Raw genomic sequence first — 17,526 nt, 5'->3', positions numbered from 1 at the left:
TTGGGAATATTTAATACACTCAAGATTAAATTACTTCATCAAGTAACCGGGGTTTATGAGATGCTGCTGGAGGAATCCCCTGGTGGAGGTGTTCAACGAAGAATCACTGAAGGCCTCTGAACTCAGCGAGAAACGAGGAAAGCTGTCCAGTGATGGATCGTTTTGAGGATGAAGTGTGAAAATCTAGTCAGTCGTATGAAGACACGCAAACGGCAGGTGATTCTTGGAAAGAAAAGCGCCTCAGATGCAGAAAATCGTCCCACCGGAGGCCGAATGGAGCGCCGAGGAACGGAGACGGGAGGAAGTCCATCCCAGGACTGTCCGACTCTCGTCAGACGCCACGAAAGCGCCGCCGGATTCCCTGTCGCTGCGTTTCCGTCCCCGTCCTTCTGATGGCCGCCTCTGGTTCTTGTCAAGCTTCTTGTTACTTTTTCCTCAGGTTTTTGAACCGCGCCTTCCTTCCGCCATGTGACCTTCTGACCTTCTCGTCACCACGGCGTTCCTTTCAACTGCTTATTTTTTCCAGTTTCCGCTGCCACTTGGTAAAGATGAATAACTACTTCCTGGTGGAGGACATTGGTCCGGCTGTCTTTGGTCTTCCATCTTCTCAGGCCTGATCTGACCGGATCTTCAGGCCTGTTCTTGTGTTTAACTCACCGGCTCCAGATCCGCAGGTGGACGCTTTCGGCACCCGTTCAGATCCGGCGGTCCTCGTCTCCCGCCATCACCGTCCAGGTGTCTCCTCCGGATGATCCGGAACCGCTCCACCGGTAAAACGAAGCGTCGTCGTCTCCCCGACGGTTTCCACGTTCCTGCTGTGACCTCAGAAAAGACGAGCCGTCCGACCCTGTGATCCTGCGTGACCTTATGACCTCGCCCAGCGCAGGTCACAGCCCGTGACCTCCCGGCTGTGATCGCTCGGCGCTCGGAGAACTTCCTCCGTCGCTTCTTCCGTCCTGCGGCTCATCCGCTTCCTCTCGGCCCCTCGGCTCGTTCTTTCCTTTCTCGAAGAGGGGGAAAATTTTAGCGCCCCGAGGACGGAGGGGGGGGGGGGGGCAGCAGGAGCTTCGGCGCGTCGGGAGAACAATGAGGCCCGACGGCAGGAGATGTTCTACTGAAGTGACGGGAGGCGTGTTTGGGGACGGACGCTTCACAGGAACACAGCAGGGTGGAAAAAGACACGTATCTGTGAGGACGTCCGCGGCGCCGGGCCGGCTCATCATGAAGCCGGGGTTGGAGGAGAACCTGACCAAGGAGAACCTGCGGCTCAAGTCTCTCCTGGAGAAGGAGAGACGCTTCAACGACCAGCTCAACTGCGATAACGCCGACCTGAAGAAGAAGCTGGACGCTCACGTGAAGAGACAAACCCTGCTGGAGCGGGAGAACGCCGAGATGCAGAGGGATCTGCTCGTCATGGAGGAGGAAGGCGAGAGGCTTCTCAAGTCGCTGGAGGAGAGCAAAGAGACGGTGGCCGCCCTCGGCGGGGAGAACCTGGAGCGGCTCAAGAAGAAGGGCGAGGAGAAGACGTACGACTGGATTCAGAGCTTCGGGCCGAAGCTCTGCGGACAATCGGACGGCGGCGAGAACGCTCGGCTCTCGGCCGACCGGACGCTGGAGGACCTGCGAGCGGCCGAGATCGCCGCGCAGCTCCGCGACGAGATGGAGAAGATAAGGAAGATGCTGATCTCCTACGACCACGTGACCGCGGGGAACGGAAGGCCGAGGCCGAACGGGAGGAACCGGGCCGGCGCCGCGCCGCGGCGGGACGATGATTACGAGGACGAGGACGAGGACGAGGACGGGAAGGAGGACCTCCTGCTCAAGTCGCTTCTCCGGCGGGAACGCGGCTGCGACGACCGGCCGAGCTGCGACGACGCCAAGCTCATCGAGAAGCTGCAGTCCAACATCAAGCGGCACAACGTCCAGGTGGAGGCCCTCACCAAGGAGGTCCTCTACCTGCAGTCGTGTCTGGAGAAGGAACGCGACCTCAACGAGCGGCTCGCCGGCGACGGCGCCGAGCTGGAGAGGAAGCTGCAGAGCGACGCCCGGCAGCACGGCCTGGTGGAGGAGGCTCTGAGGAAGGAGGTCTTTCACCTCACCTCGCTCCTGGACCACCTCGCCTGCGACCGGGCCGAGAGGGACGAGAGCAGCCGCCTGGTCCGGTCGCTCCGCCGGAGCGAGGAGCTGATCTCGGAGCTCCGGGAGGAAAACCAGGCCCTCAGGCAGAAGAAGCGCGTGCGCTTCAAAGAGGAGGTCAAGATGGAGACGCCGGTCGTGGAGCCGCGGCCCGCCGACCGCCCCGACACCGGGGACGCCAAGAAGAGCTCCTGCTGCAGGAAGCTCCTCCGGTTCTTCACGTGCGCTTGCTTCAGAGCAGAGACGTGCGCAGACTAGACCTCCCTGGAGCAACATCTGCTCACAGCTAACCGTGGACAACCTTCCAACCTCTGAAATTAATAAAAACCATAGCAAGAAAATGACATTTAAAGCACTGAATGTCGGTGGCTGTGTGTGTGTGTGTGTGTGTGTGCGTGCGTGCGTGCGTGCGTGCGTGCGTGCGTGCGTGCGTGCGTGCGTGCGTGCGTGCGTGCGTGCGTGCGTGCGTGCGTGTGTGTGTGTGATTGACAGGTGACTGGAGGAGGTTCAAACCCCCCCAATTGCATGCAGGATCAGGACTTCAAGGAATTAAGGAGGACAAGGCGATGTGAGTTTAACACAAATGAAACATTCAATATCCACATTTACAAACTCATGAATTTAGATGTTCATCCTCATATTTATTTATTCTAAAAAACAAACCAGTTTTTCATGGATGCAAAGATCTCCGTGAGGAGGACGAGGAGGTCCACGGCTCTGCTGCTTCTCCATCAGGACTTCAACTCAGCAGAAGGAGAAGGTGAGGAGGCAGGTTTGAACCGAGCTGCGTTTAAATGCCACCCACCCCTGTGTGTGTGTGTGTGTGTGTGTGTGTGTGTGTGTGTGTGTGTGAGTGTGTGTGTGCGCGGTCTTTAAATGACCTCATAAGGATTTTGTTTTGCACCAACAGTTGAAAAAGAGCAGGAATAAAACAGACGCTCTCCTTAAAATCAATCCAAAACAGCACTTTGACGCATGTTTTTCCCCTTCAGTCACCGAGAGCGAGTTTCTCTTTCTGTTAAAGTGTTTTTCTTTCCAAACTCCGTGCTCCTCCGTGGGTGAACAAACATGGCTCTGCGGCCGCGGAGCTCCGGTTTATTATCCGCCGCCTCTGACGTCAGAGGGCGCGGCCATTTTGCGAGCGAAGCGAACAAGCTGGACAAAATCACACCGGAAGTACGTAGGAGGACCCGACAAAATAAAAGCCGGACGCAAGTATTCATTTTAATATGCACTTTTAAGTGAAATGATTAAATACAAAGCAAAAAATGGCAAACAATAATAATGGTAAGAGCGTTATCGTTTTAAATAAATAGCCACATTCAACGAGTTCTGACAACTAAACACAATTTCTTCCGTGATTCTGAGACCGACGTCACAAATTTTCAAGGTATGTTTGACGTGTCTGAAACGTGCATCATTACGACGCCATCGCGCAGCCGCTGCAGTCAGAACTCTGCCAGGCGCTTCTAGGCTCATCTGGGGCTCAATTATCAGCGGGCACGAGCGAGGAGGGTTAGATGTTTCCATATGAGGTCCTGATCCGGGTGAAACCCCCGCCCTCGGCCCTGTGTGCAGGATAAGTGTGATAAAAAAATATATAACGTCATAAATGCTAACCTATTACATGTTCAGGCAGGGGATTTGTGATTTTTCACGAATTTATTCCGGCGTTCCCGAGTCTCGACCGGCATCGATCCCGGAGAGGGAGAAGCTGGTAAATCATCAACGGCCTCATCAGAGCTTATAAATAATTCAAGCTAACGTAGACGAGCTCATTTGTCCTAAAAGCGGGGAAAAATGCAAATGCGCTTCACGGCCGTTTCACCCGGTCGATAGATGAGCCTGAAACCCACGGTCCAATGTGCCGTAAAACTGGACCAAAGATGAGACTGTAAGGGAATAATACGATTTGCGGGGCTGTTTGGACGTATTTTGTTTTTCGAACCGTCAAATGTTACGCGCTGACCTCAGCCGGAATGAATATCATCCTGGGAATTCAGACAAAGAAATCGATATCATCCATCGAATCTCAGATATTTTGTCGAATGCCGATCATGATTTTCCCCGGAAGAAACCAGACGGAACCAAAACAATTCAAACGGCGACCAAGGTTTCCCGGAAGTTTAGTCACAGAAAAATTACAAATATTGCGGAGAACGAGTTGGACAGAGGCGATGAGGTGATTGACAAGGTCCAGAAAAGTTAGAATCTTTGAAAGCCAGCAGTTAAAAAAAGTGCAGAATCAAAGCTCATCCACAAGTGTCTCTTATTTTAAGGAAATATAAACAGTAAACAGGCGTTCGTTCTCAGAAAATTAGAATATTGTGATAACATTCTTTATCTTCTGTAATGCAATTTCAAAAACATAAAATAATTTTTCATGATATTCTAATATTTTGAGATAGGATTTTTGAGATTTCTTAAGATGTAAGCCATAATCAGAAATATTAAAATAATAAATATTTGTAATATTTCAGTTGATTTGTAATGAATCCAGAATGTGTGACATTTTTTTTAGACAGGACTGTCTCAGAAAATTAGAATATTGTGATAAAGTTCTTTATCTTCAGTAATGCAATTAACAAAACAAAAAAAATACTTTTTCATGATATTTTAATATTTTGAGATAGGATTTTTGAGTTTTCTTAAGATGTAAACCACGATCAGCAATATTAAAATAATAAAAGGCTCGCAAAATTTCAGTTGATTTGTAATGAATCCAGAATATGACATTTTTGTTTTTTGTAATTGCATTACAGAAGATCAAAGAACAATATTCTGATTTTATAAGACAGTCCTGTACTAGATTGGAGTTAATACGATCGTGATACGTCTTCTGGTGCTTTTATTTTGTCCCCGCACAAACAGGAAGTGAGAGCGTCTTAATTCCGCCAACTTGACGCGTGTGCTCGGCTGGGAGGAGGCGGCGGGTTCCGCCGGTAAGAGTCCCGTCACTCGGAGCGTCGCAACGGACGGACGGACGGAGCCGAGCGACATCACCGGAGGAAGGAAACAACAAGCCGGAGAGTCAAAGCAACCCGGGCAGGTAAGACCCGCTCGATCCCCGGAACTTCCGGTTCCTTTTGTTTTTCTTTAAATTGAATCGGGAAATAAAGTTTCCGCTTCGGACTGAAAAACTTGCGCAACCGGATGAAAACTGCGGGGTTTTTCCTTGTTTTTGTTGTTGTTTTCTTTCTTCCGCTCTTTCTCTTGCGGGATAAGTTGCGGGCTCCTCCGGTTCCGCGCTTCAGCACCGCGGACAGCTCCGGGCGGGAAACTGCACCCGCACGGCTTCCGTACACACGCACTTTTGCTCACGGATCGATAAACAAACAAACAAACAAACAAAAACAAACACACGACTTTCCACACGAAGAACAGGATCACATAACTTTCACATACTGTCCAGAGTCCGGGTCAAAGGTCAGGGGTCAAGCATGGTGTGTGTATGCATATGTGTGTGTGTGTGTGTGTGTCACCCTAAGAGCTTTACGATTCCTCTGCCTTCAACCTGTTTTTAATGTCAGCAAGGACAAAGAGCTCAGGGCTCCGTCCTAAGCAGATCAACACGTGGCTTGTTTTTGCCGTGTGTGTGTGTGTGTGTGTGTGTGTGTGTGGTAAACATGTCACAAACATGTTCCTGCTCGCTGGACATCAGCAGGACTGATGTCACACGGTGTGGACGTGGCGTGCGGTCAGATCGGCCTCCTGCAGGCTCGGTGCGGACGAGATGTTTGCTCACAAGCAGACGTGGCGTGAAGATGCGGCCTCGGGCTGATCCCCAAAAACCTCCTCCGCCGTCCGTCGTCTCGACAGGTCAAAGGTCACGCTGATCTTCCGAGCCGCGACAGAACGCGGCGGTGGAGCTCAAACTATCTGTAGATGCTTCCACCCCCTCCAACCAGCCTTCACACCCAACATCCTGCACACATCTAGGTGAGAAATTACCACCAGCTACAGCTGTCACACACACACACACACACACACACACACACACACAGTAATCCAGTCTAATTGGCCTCATTCAGGTCGTCCTCCTCGCGCCGCACAAATGCCAGATGGTGGAAAAAATGCCAGCGAGATGGAAAAATAAGATCTTGTGACGACCGCTGTCTCCTGGAGGGGAGGGGGTGGAGGAGGTCTTCTCCAGAGGAGGTCTTCTCCAGAGGAGGTCTTCTCCAGAGCAGGACACCCAGCAGGCTTCTAGGTGTGTGGAAAGACCTGCTCAGCTGGAGGTGTCCACACGTGGAGCTCAGAGCTGCTCTCTGCTGCCCGATGTTGGAGATGTTCAGCTGAAGATGTGGAGGTTCTCTTTGGGAGCGACCAGGACGGAGAGGATCAGGAATGAGCCCATCAGAGGGACAGAACATGGCAGATGTTCTGAAGAGAAGAGATGGTTGGGCCATGGACAGAGGAGGGAGAGTGAATATGTTGGAGGTTTAGAGGAAGACCAAAGAGAAGATGGATGGATGTCGTCAGAGAAGATATGAAGGTCGTTGGTGTGAGAGAGGAGGATCCAGAGAATAGGGTGAGATGGAGAAGGTGGATTTACCGTGGAGACCCCTGAAGGGAAAAGCTCAAGGGAGAAGAAGAAGTTGTCACAGGGGTGCAGGACATGTATGACCGAGACAAAGTGATGACTGCGATGGTTTGGACATGAAAACTCCTCTGTTCATGTTCAAAACACGGTGAAGATCTGGGAAGAAGGTTGTTTAAGATGGAGCTGCCAGGCAGGAGGTCTAGAGGAAGACCAAAGAGGATATGAAGTTAGTTGGTGTGAGAGAGGAGGATCCAGAGAAGAGGGTGAGATGGAGAAGGTGGACTGGAGACCTTGAAGGGAAAAGCCCAAGGGAGAAGAAGATCTTTGAGATCATCACAATACTCACGTCCTCCTGGTCTGAAGCTTCAGGCCTCGGTTCCTCGCTGCAGATGGACAAACACGTCCACCTCCAGAGGGTCGGTCGCTCACGGAGGCGGTGATTTAACCTTTTACGGCGGCCGTAACCATGGCGGCACAGCGGCGCGCTCACCTCGCTGCCAGACGCTTCCCGTCGCCAGCCGGGTTCTCTGCGTGGAGCCGCCATCTTCTCCTCCCGTCGCTGCCCGGGTTCTCTCTGGGTTCTCCACACACACACACACACACACACACACACACACACACACACACCACCCCAAATCAGACATCAGGCTAATTGAGGGCTTAATTGTCCGTAGGTGTGAGCGGTCGGCCGTCTCCGCGGGCGAACCCTGTGATTGACAGCTGAGGGCCGGGTTAAGCTCCGCCCCCTCGCCGGGACGCCCGCAAGCGCTTTTTATTTTTCTTCCCATTTAAAATTCGATAAGACAGAAAAGTATGTAAAAAGACATCTTAGAAATAAGATGCAAATAAATGGTATATAAAGTACTTTTACACAAAATGATTTCATGTCATCATATACATGTACTTGTAAATATACTTTCACATATTATTAACATTGTTTACATTATCATTATTATCTTTATTTATTTCTTTTGATCTTTGCTTTTCTCTTGATTTTATTTTTACTTTTATTTATTTTTTATTTATTTTTTAATTCCTATTTTCATATAGAGTTTTATTCTGATTTTTCCCAACTGCTTTCAACGAAAAACAAGTAGAATACAAAAATAAATCATGAAATAGAAAAAGAATTTCCCTCACGCAGGAAATGTTTCTAGAAATAAGGTGAAAAAATATTATAAATGTAAAATAAATATAAAACTGCATAGATGAGAGTGGAAGGTAGGGATGGAAGATGTACAGTTCAGTATAATCTGGATGATAATATCCATCCTTTGTGCAGAAGCCTGATGAACACACACACACACACACACACACACACACACACACACACACACACACACGGGGAGTGTATTGCTTTTTGTTTCTCGGTCCCGGCAGAATGAACTTCTTCTCCTCCTCCTTTTAAAAGATCTGGACGTTCCTTCCTCGTACGCGGCTGTTTCTGAAACATTCGGCGCCTGCTTTCTTTCCAGGAATTCCCTTGTTGTTTTCCGGTTCTGTCTTTTTCATGGAAAAGGACATTCCTGAATAACATATTGATGATTTCATGTGTGTTTTCATGCGTCTCCGTGGCGACGCCGGTTGATTTTCACCTATTTCTCCTTCCATCCCGCCGTTTGTCATTATCTCTGTATGAATGTGTACTTTTCCAGATTCTGACTCATGTGTGCACCCACTTCAATGTTCTGCATGCGTGTTTGGCACCTGTGCATCAGTGTGTGTGTGTGTGAGTGTGTGTGTGAGTGTGTGTGTCACTGGTAATTACTTGCAAATTTGGAGATAACTCCTTGGCTTCCTCCAGATGACTTCTTGCCTATTTTCAGGCAATTTCATAAGATTAGTTTTGCATCCAGGTGTGTGTGTGTGTGTGTGTGTCGGTTTGTGTGTGTATGCAGGTGTGTGTGTGTGTTAATAAACATCAAGTACGACACACAGAAGCATGTTGACAGGTGTCCATTGGAATGTGTGCAAGTACGACAAGAGCGGAGAAGAAATGAGGGGGTGGAGAGAGCTGATTGTGTGTGTGTGTGTGTGTGTGTGTGTGTGTGTGTGTTTTCGTGCATTGAGTGTGTATTAGTGAGAGACACGAAGCTGAAGTGAAAGAAAAGAGAGAAACATGTACGTGGAGAGAAAGCGGTGCGTTTGTTATGTAAGTGTTATGGGGCGTGCGTGCATGTGTGTGTGTGTGTGTGTGTGTGTGTGTGTTTGCATGCTGCTGAATTAATCCAGTGGGTTTTATCCTCAGTGAATGGGACAGTGGAGCTTTGCAGTGATTATCCCTGCAGGCCTCAGATGATTGCTTTGGCTGTGGTGTCGGTGGCGTCGGCTCTTGTTTGTGGCTTCAGTTGTTGTTAAAACGCCGCCTTCAAGTTCCCGTAAATCCCGGCTTCTTCTCGTATTTGAAGACAAGTTCGTCCCGTCCGGCGCGGTTCATAATAAGCCGTTCAGAAGCTGTTTTTCCGTCCCGTCGGCCCGTCGCTCCGCCTAATCCCCCCCCCGTCCGTCCGTCTGTCCCCCGTTCTGTTTCCGGCGTGGGATTATATAACCGACCCGGGAACGTGGTGGTTCGGACGCGCCCCAAACAAAGATGGCGTCCCGCGTCCGGATTCCCGCCCCCTTCACCCGTTGGTCGCCGGCTCTTTAATCCTCTTTTCCAGCGAACGTGTGAAAACGAGTCTTTAAACGGACGTCCGGATCGTGACGGTGGATCTTTTTGACGCCGTCCTGTAAAAAGCCTGCGAGACGCTTGTTTTTCCTGCACGCCGGCTGATATTTCGGGACTCGCCGGCTCCCCGGTGAATTTCCACGGCAGATTTGTCCGGCGCGTCCCTCCCGCCTCTCCGCAGGGAGCGCCATATTGGCTCGGCGGGCGTTCCCTACGGGCCGAGGATTCGACCGGCGCAGATTGTCTCCATCTTTTCCATAATTCCTGCAGATTTGTTTATTTTGTTGCAGATTTTTATCCCCATTTTAAAGCTTCTTTCAGGCCCGTTGGACTCGCCGCTCGTGATTCGGCCGCCGCAGATTTCGGGTTCATCCCCGTGGTGGTTTCTTCCTTTGCGATAACGCTCGCGTTTTTATCTCACGCCAGGTTTTCTCATCTCGGTGAGGAATCTCAGGAGAAACAACGGGTCGTTGGAACGGCCGTGTAAACTGACCCCGATACCACGCGATCGAGAACGCTGACATTTTGATAGCGGCGGTAATGACCGGCCTCGTGCGCTTCCTCTCGTCTGCTCAGCCAGGCACGAGGCGGCGAGTGCACGTCTGAATAGCTCGGGGCCTCGGGCGCCATCCGGCGCCACGGCCCCGCCGCGTCTTGGCATATGTCTTCACTGTTAATAGGTCAGCGTGGAGCCGCTGCATGGACGTATGGAGTGTGTGTGTGTGTGTGTGTTGAAACGATTCCTGCGTTCTGAATTGTGGCTGCTAATTTGTTTAGCAGGAAATGGAATTGTATTAAATGTCAGCGGGAGAGAATAACGCTGGTGCTCCTGCCTGGTTGCGCGGCTGCTCCGCCAGCAGAAAGAACAGATTTCTATCCGCAGCCTTCGTCTCGGGCGCCGAAGGAAACACGGCAGTTTTTCAGATTGAGACGTTTTCATTTCGATGGTATTTACAGATACCTAATCTGTACCTTACAGATTTTTATATTTGTTTTTTTAAGGAATATTATTTATTAATATCATTATTATTATTTATGGGATAACAGAAATATTATGTATTTTTATAGATTTTTATATTTGTTTTGAAGGAATATTATTTATCAATATCATTGATATTATTTATGGGAAATCAGAAATATTTATTTTTTTAGATTTTTATATTTGTTTTTTAAGGAATGTTATTTATTAATACTATTATTATTATTTATGGGAAATCAGAAATATTATTTATTTTTATAGATTTTTATATTTTTAAGAAACATTATTTATTATTATTATTATTTATGGTATTACAGAAATAACATTTATTTTTATAATTTTTTTATATTTTTTAAGGAATATAATTTATAAATATTATTATTATTATATATGGTATTACAGAAATATTATCTATTTTTATAAATTTTATATATTTGTTTTTTAAGGAATATTATTTGTTAATATTATAATTATTTATGGTATTACAGAAATATTATTTACTTTTAGAGATTTTTATATTTTTTAAGGAATATTATTTATTATTATTATTATTATTGTCATTATTTATGGTAATACAGAAATATTATTCATTTTTATAGATTTTTATATTTGTTTTTTTGAGGAATATTATTTATTAATATCATTATAATTATTTATGGTATTATAGAAATATTAACCCTCAGCCAACCTCATTCAGCCCTTTTGCAACCTCCCTTTTTACTGTGTTTTTGCTCTTCAGAAACATGTTTCTAGTTCTGGGGTTTGGAAGTTATACAAAGTCCAATTTTTTCTTTGTTTTAGTGTAAAGGAGGTAAACGGGTAAATTATAAAAATCTCTACATGTAATGAACTGTTCCTCTAAAAAATACATGACGAATTAATATCAAAAAATTAACATTAAAAAAGAATGGATGAAATTACACCCTAAAAATATTGTGGAGTTAAAAGAGAAAATCTTGTCACTTTGGGAAAATTGGCCACTAGAATTTATTAGAAAATGGATTGTTCGCATGTATAACAGGAGGTATAATGTTTACAATTGTAATGGTGGCTATCCCGGTAATTAGATCAATCTTTTTAATTTTGCCTGTTTTTTTTTTGCTATCATTTTTGTGTTTTTTATAGAACTAAGAAAATATCGTTTTAACGATGTCACTAGATGTTTTCTTCACACTTTGAAGCAAAAAATACATTGCAAAGTTACTTTTTCATTTTTTTTTTTTTTTTGCCTGTTTTTTAAACCCCCTGTATAAAACCCTCAGATAAATTGGAGAAAAGGTGGACGCAAAATATTGTTCCGAAGGCCGTGATTCTGAGACCCCTGCTTTTATTTCTGGTTGAAAGCGGTTTTCTAATCCGCCATGGCGGCGGCGGCATGCATCAAGTTACAACAGCGGACCGACGGATCGTATCGTGCCGATCTTTTAAGCCGTCAATGTGGTCAGGAGTCGTGTCGGAGGAGCCGTCTCCTCCAAGAATGAGTGCCAGCAAAGGAGAGCTCGTATTTTATTTATTTTATAAAATCAATTTTGGTTTAATTTTATGATTTTTTTTTTTCCTCAGGCTAGAATATGGCTATTTCATCACGAAAAAAAAAAAACAAATATTGCAAAAAATTGCGATCAATCATGAAAACTGAATTGCAAAGAAGTGAGGGTCCACTGTATGCCGAAATTACATCTTGACAGAGAAGTATGTTAGACTGGTGCAAGACATGTATGCTCGCTGTGAGACACTGGTACGGTGTGCTGTAGGTGTGACAGTGAAGTCCAAGGTGGAGGTGGGACTCCATCAGGGATCAGCTCTGAGACCCTTCCTGCTTGCAGTGGTGATGGACAGGCTGACGGATGAGGTTAGACAGGAACCTCCATGGACCATGAAGTTTGCAGATGACATTGTGATCTGTACTGAGAGCAGAGAACAGGTGGAGAAACATCTAGAGAGGTGGAGGTATGCTCTGGAAAGGAGAGGAATGAAGGTTAGTCGCAGCAAGACAGAATATATGTGTGTGAATGAGAGGAACGATGAAGATGCAGGGAGTGGAGATCAAGAACACAGAGGACTTCAAGCTCTTAGAGTCAACAGTCCAGAGCAACGGAAAGTGTGGAGAAGAGGTGAAGAAATGGGTTCAAGGTGGTTGGAATGGGTGGTGAAACATATCAGGGATACGATGAGATAGAAGAACATCAGCCAGAAGGAAAGGAAAGGTGGAGGAGACACTGGTGAGATGATCTACAAACATTGACAATGACCAAAAGACAGGAAGCAGAGCTGGAGGTTGCAGAGATGAAGATGTGGAGGTTCTCTTTGGGAGTGACCAGGATGGAGAGGATCAGGAATGAGTCCATCAGAGAGACGGCACATGGTAGATGTTCTGGAGAGAAGGTCAGAGATGGTTGGGTCATGGATGGCGGAGGGAGAGTGAATGTATTGGAGGTCTAGATGAAGACCAGAGAGAAGATGGATGGACGTCATGAGAGAAGATATGAAGTAACAAGAACGGCTGCTGGAACCGATACGGGATCTTTGGACAGAAAAAGAAACGATAGCCACGGGAAGTGACTATCTGCAGACATCTTGACCTTTCACGGCTCCGTGTGTGTGTGTGTGTGTGTGTGTGTGTGTGTGTGTGTGTGTGTGTGTGTGTGTGTGTGTGTGTGTGTGTGTGTGTGTGTGTGTGTGTGTATGCATCATGTCAGGAGACACTATCATCTCCCGAGTCTGTGTGACAAGTTGGAGAGTGTGTGTTGTGCTCAGGTTAACCTCAGCTGACAGACTGACAACACATCAGGAGACAGTGTGTGTCTGAGTGTGTGTGTGTGTGTGTGTGTGTGTGTGTGTGTGTGTGTGTGTGTGTGTGTGTGAGTTAACAGTATCAGCCTATCCATCTTGAGAGGCACCTTGACGCCAGTTTTTTTTTTTTTTTTCAAAATTCACAAGGATCCACAAGGTCACATAAATGTATGTGTGTGTGTGTGTGTGTGTGTGTGTGTGTGTGTGTGTGTGTGTGTGTGTGTGTGTGTGTGTGTGTGTGTGTGTGTGTGTGTGTGTATGTGTGTGTGTGTGTCAACCTAAATGCAGAAGATCCAGAGTGTCAAACGTCTCTTTATTCATCTCCCAGTCCTTCTAAGATCTCCTGTTATCATTTATCACCCCGACATTTGTTTTTTTTTCCATAAATAAAAACCTACCCTTGATCAGTAAGCATCATTTCAAAAAAAGAAAGTGTGTGTGCATGTGTGTGTGTGTGTGTGTGTGTGTGTGTGTGTGTGTGTGTGTGTGTGTGTGTGTGTGTGTGTGTGTGTGTGCGTGTGTGAAACATGATTATTAATGCAGTGAAATTTCTAAAAGTAGTTCCTCTGTTCGGAAGTACTTCTGGCCAGGGAAAAAAATACAACAAAAAATATACAAAGTCCTGTTTTAATATTGAATGACAACACACACACACACACAAACACACACACACACGCACTATACGAACCTGTGACATAAACACGTGTAACAGAAAATATGATTACAGGTGACATTATGTTGAATACGCACACACATGCATGCACACACATGCGCACGCACACTTCTGATGTGAGCTCTGCAGGAAGTCATGTTGTCACAAAGACCTTCACAGGGGCAGACACACTGTCGATGTCGGACACACACACACACACACACACACATACACACACATGCACATCTATTACACTACTAATGTTAACCTGGCTGCAGTGAATAATGAAACACGCTTTGATGTGGTAAATGACCCCCCCCCATGAGAAAACACACACACACACACACAAACACACACACACACACACACTCCTGACAATACTGAGGTGAACATGTCAGTGAAGTCCAGGGAAAGACCAACAGAAGTGATAGAATGAGCCTGTTTTCTTTCCGCGTGTGTGTGTGCACACGTGTGCGTGTGTGTGTGTGTGTGTGTGTGTGTGTGTGTGTGTATTCAGTCGCCATGGCAGCGAGCGCCGACGCGCCCAAACCGCCAGGTATCTTTTGAAGCTCGGCCCCAGGACGGCTCCTTCATGTGTGTGTTTGTGTCTGCTGGCTTGGCGTGAACCTGCTCCAGTCACGGTACAACAAAAGGAGAAAGAAAAGGCTCTCGACAGAAAAAGCGGCGCTAATTTCCAGTTAAAGAAGAGAAGACGACGTCTGCGTTCCCCCCCGAGCTCATCCACACCAAAAAAAAAAAAAAACAAATGCTATTAAAGGGGGCGGAAAAAGTGCTTCATTTATCCCGATTAAACCCCCAGATTTAGGTTGGAGCTTCTGACGACCTGAGCTGGATTTGCCCTTTGAAACTTCTGGGAGATTCAAAGCGTTTATTGTCACATGTTGGTGTTTCCTACCTCACAGTGCTTTGGGATCTCTTTAGATCAGAAGAGCGTCAACATGAGTATGAATCTGGTTCGAGATATGAATGTGAACGGTGGCGGCGCAAGAAGACGTTTGGTGTGCGGGTGCAAGGACGAGTTAAGATAAGATAAGATAAGACTTTGTTTATCCTGAAGGAAATTGTTGTGCCAGAGTTTCAAGCAAAAACATAACAATAATAGATAATAGTAGGGAGGAGGGAGAATAAGAAATACAATGAAATATGAATTGTCAAGGTTAAGGCTATCAAGTGTTTTAAGGTCTTAAGTACAAAGATTTGAAGATTCCCTTCGGCTGAGGGAAGAGGAATTAAAAAGTCTGATAGCCTCAGGTAGGAAAGACCTCCTGTGGCGTTCAGTGGAGCTCCTTGGTGGTATCAGTCTACGACTGAAAGAGCTCTGACAGGACGTCAGTGTCCATGCAGGAGGTGATGGACGTTGTCCATGAAGCTGAGGAGCTTCTCTGACACCTGCACCACAGACTCCAGCTCCGCTCCCAGGACAGATCCAGCTCTCCTGATGAGCTTGTTGAGTCTGTCAGCATCAGCTGTCTTGATCCTGCTGCCCAGCACACAACAGCGTAGAAGATGACGCCGGACACCAGCGAGTGGTAGAACATCTGCAGCATGGTCCTGCAGACGTTGAAAGATCTGAGCCTCCTGAGGAAGAACAGGCGGCTCTGACCCTTCTTGAAGATGGCGTTGGTGTTCAAGGTCCAGTCCAGTTTATTGTCCAAGTGGACACCCAGGTACTTGTAGGTGTCCACAATGTCCACATCAGTACCCCTGATGGTGACCGGATCCAGGTGGGTCCTTTGTTTCCTGAAATCCACCACCAGCTCCTTTGTCTTAGACACACTGAGCTGCAGGTGGTTCAGTCCAAACCTCTCCACAAACCTGTCCACCACGCTCCTGTGCTCCTTCTCCTGGCCTCCGTCGATGCAGCCCACGATGGCAGAGTCATCTGAGAGTTTCTGCAGGTGGCAGGACTGCGAGGAAAACCTGAAGTCTGAACCTGAGTTCCACGCAAGAAGAAGAGTCTGACGGAGTTCGGGTCGGAGCGCGGACGGTCCGTGTTGAAGGCGGTCTCGGCCTTTGGCGAGTCTCCTGTGGAAGCTGCTCTGCAGAGGAGGCAGGAAATGAGCGGATGAAGGAAAAGCGAGTGTTTAATGAAGTGCGATCTGCGGCCAAATGCCTGATACGCCAACAAACTGCTGCGCTTTTCTAAGAAAACAGCGATCAGCAGTCACTTTGCCGCGCCGCATGCTAACGATGCAGGAACAGGCGTCCGCGGCTCAGAGGCTAATTTATAAACTCGACAAATCACGATTCGAGCGTCGAGCGCCGAGGCGGGTTTTAGCTGGCGTTCAAATTAGCCATTAACCGTGTTTGTGAACCTCCAGATGACGGCGTGTAAGATGCTGACGCCGTTTGGCTCGAGCTTCATGTGGGAGCCGACATTCAGAGTCATAAACAGCGACTAAACCCGTCAGAGATCCACGTTCAGGTCCATCCTGAGAAGAAACCCGACCGACCGAACTCCAGGCGTGGATGCGCCGGCAAAAGAAGTCCATCAGAGAGGGTAACAGAACCCTCCGGCTTCAGAGCTGGACTCGTCCATCCAGACCTTCAAGTATCTTCATGGTGGTCTAACAGCAGACCGGATGTTGTCCATCCACTCATCTAATGATGTTCCTGCAGGAAACACCTGAGCCGTGGAACTCCACCAGAGCATCCCCTTCACTTTCAGGAGATTAGCGTGAAGACATCTAAAGGCTTTGACTCGGTTCTGTGCAGAACTAGAGGTTGCAGAGATGAAGATGTTGAGGTTCTCTTTGGGAGTGACCAGGATGGAGAGGATCAGGAATGAGTCTATCAGAGGAACAGCACATGTTAGATGTTTTGGACCTAGAGAAGGTCAGAGAAGCCAGACTGAGATGGTTGGGTCATGGACAGAGGAGGGATAGAGAATATATTGGTAGACGGATGCTGGAACTGGAGCTGCCAGGCAGGAGGTCTGGAGGAAGACCAAAGAGAAGATTTATGGACGTCGTGAGAGAAGATATGAAGGTAGTTGGTGTGAGAGAGGAGGATCCAGAGAATAGGGTGAGATGGAGAAGGTTGACTCGCTGTGGCGACACCTGAAGGGAAAAGACGAAAGAGGAAGAAGAAGAAGAAGAAGAAGAAGAAGAAGAAGAAGAAGAAGAAGAAGAAGAAGAAGAAGAAGAAGAAGAAGAAGAAGAAGAAGAAGAAGAAGAAGAAGAAATGAATTAAAATGTCTGTTTTTTTTTAAATAAGAATAATGTACTTTGTAAATACCAAATCATCTATAAGAAAATCAGAAAGACACGATGAAGATACTGTTGGTGGAGTTTTCCATTTGTTGTTCTATCCTTAACTTCCTGCCACGCCTCGTCCCAGAAGATGCTCTCCATCACCTCATCTCACCCACCACAGCTTCTCCATGTCTTCACAACACCTACATATGTTCTCATGATTTCCTCTGGGCTGGCGAGCGGCGGCGACGCGTCCCGCTGTCTTTAAACGCCACTTGACGGCCGTGTTGGCGTCAAACACTCCGATCACAAATACCCTGAGCGAGGATGCGCTTGGAAGGCCAGGTTCCATCGTAAATCCAATTTAAACATCTCTTAACGGTATTTTCCTGCACCCGTCCATCTATCTGCTATCTGCACCCGCTCCCTTTGCGTGCTCTCATGTTTAATGTTTATTTGGATCAATAATTCATGGAGGCCTTTATGAAGCTCTGGAGAGTCGGTCCACCCGCCGGCCCGCTCTCAAACTCCGATTCCCCG

The 17,526-nt window shown here is 47.3% G+C and overlaps 1 protein-coding gene across 2 annotated transcripts in view; it reads left to right on the top strand.

Moving 5' to 3' along the window:
* The first annotated feature begins 5,042 nt into the window (after window positions 1-5,042).
* The window catches only part of LOC147218093 (synaptosomal-associated protein 25-B-like), a 32,141-nt gene continuing 19,657 nt past the window's right edge, over window positions 5,043-17,526 (top strand). Inside the window, exon 1 of one of the 2 annotated variants that reach the window (XM_086175208.1) lies at window positions 5,043-5,185. The gene's annotated coding sequence lies outside the window, so the exon portion shown is untranslated. The remainder of the gene's footprint in view (window positions 5,186-17,526) is intronic. The other variant, XM_086175207.1, reaches the window with a different exon arrangement.

Source organism: Fistularia commersonii, chromosome 27 (assembly GCF_037954325.1).
Source record: "Fistularia commersonii isolate RoL2024-O1a breed Wild chromosome 27, RoL_Fcom_v1.0, whole genome shotgun sequence".
NCBI classification, from domain to species: Eukaryota; Metazoa; Chordata; class Actinopteri; order Syngnathiformes; family Fistulariidae; genus Fistularia; species Fistularia commersonii.
Note: the sequence above shows the minus strand (reverse complement) of the source record. Positions and strands in the feature narration are given on the sequence as shown.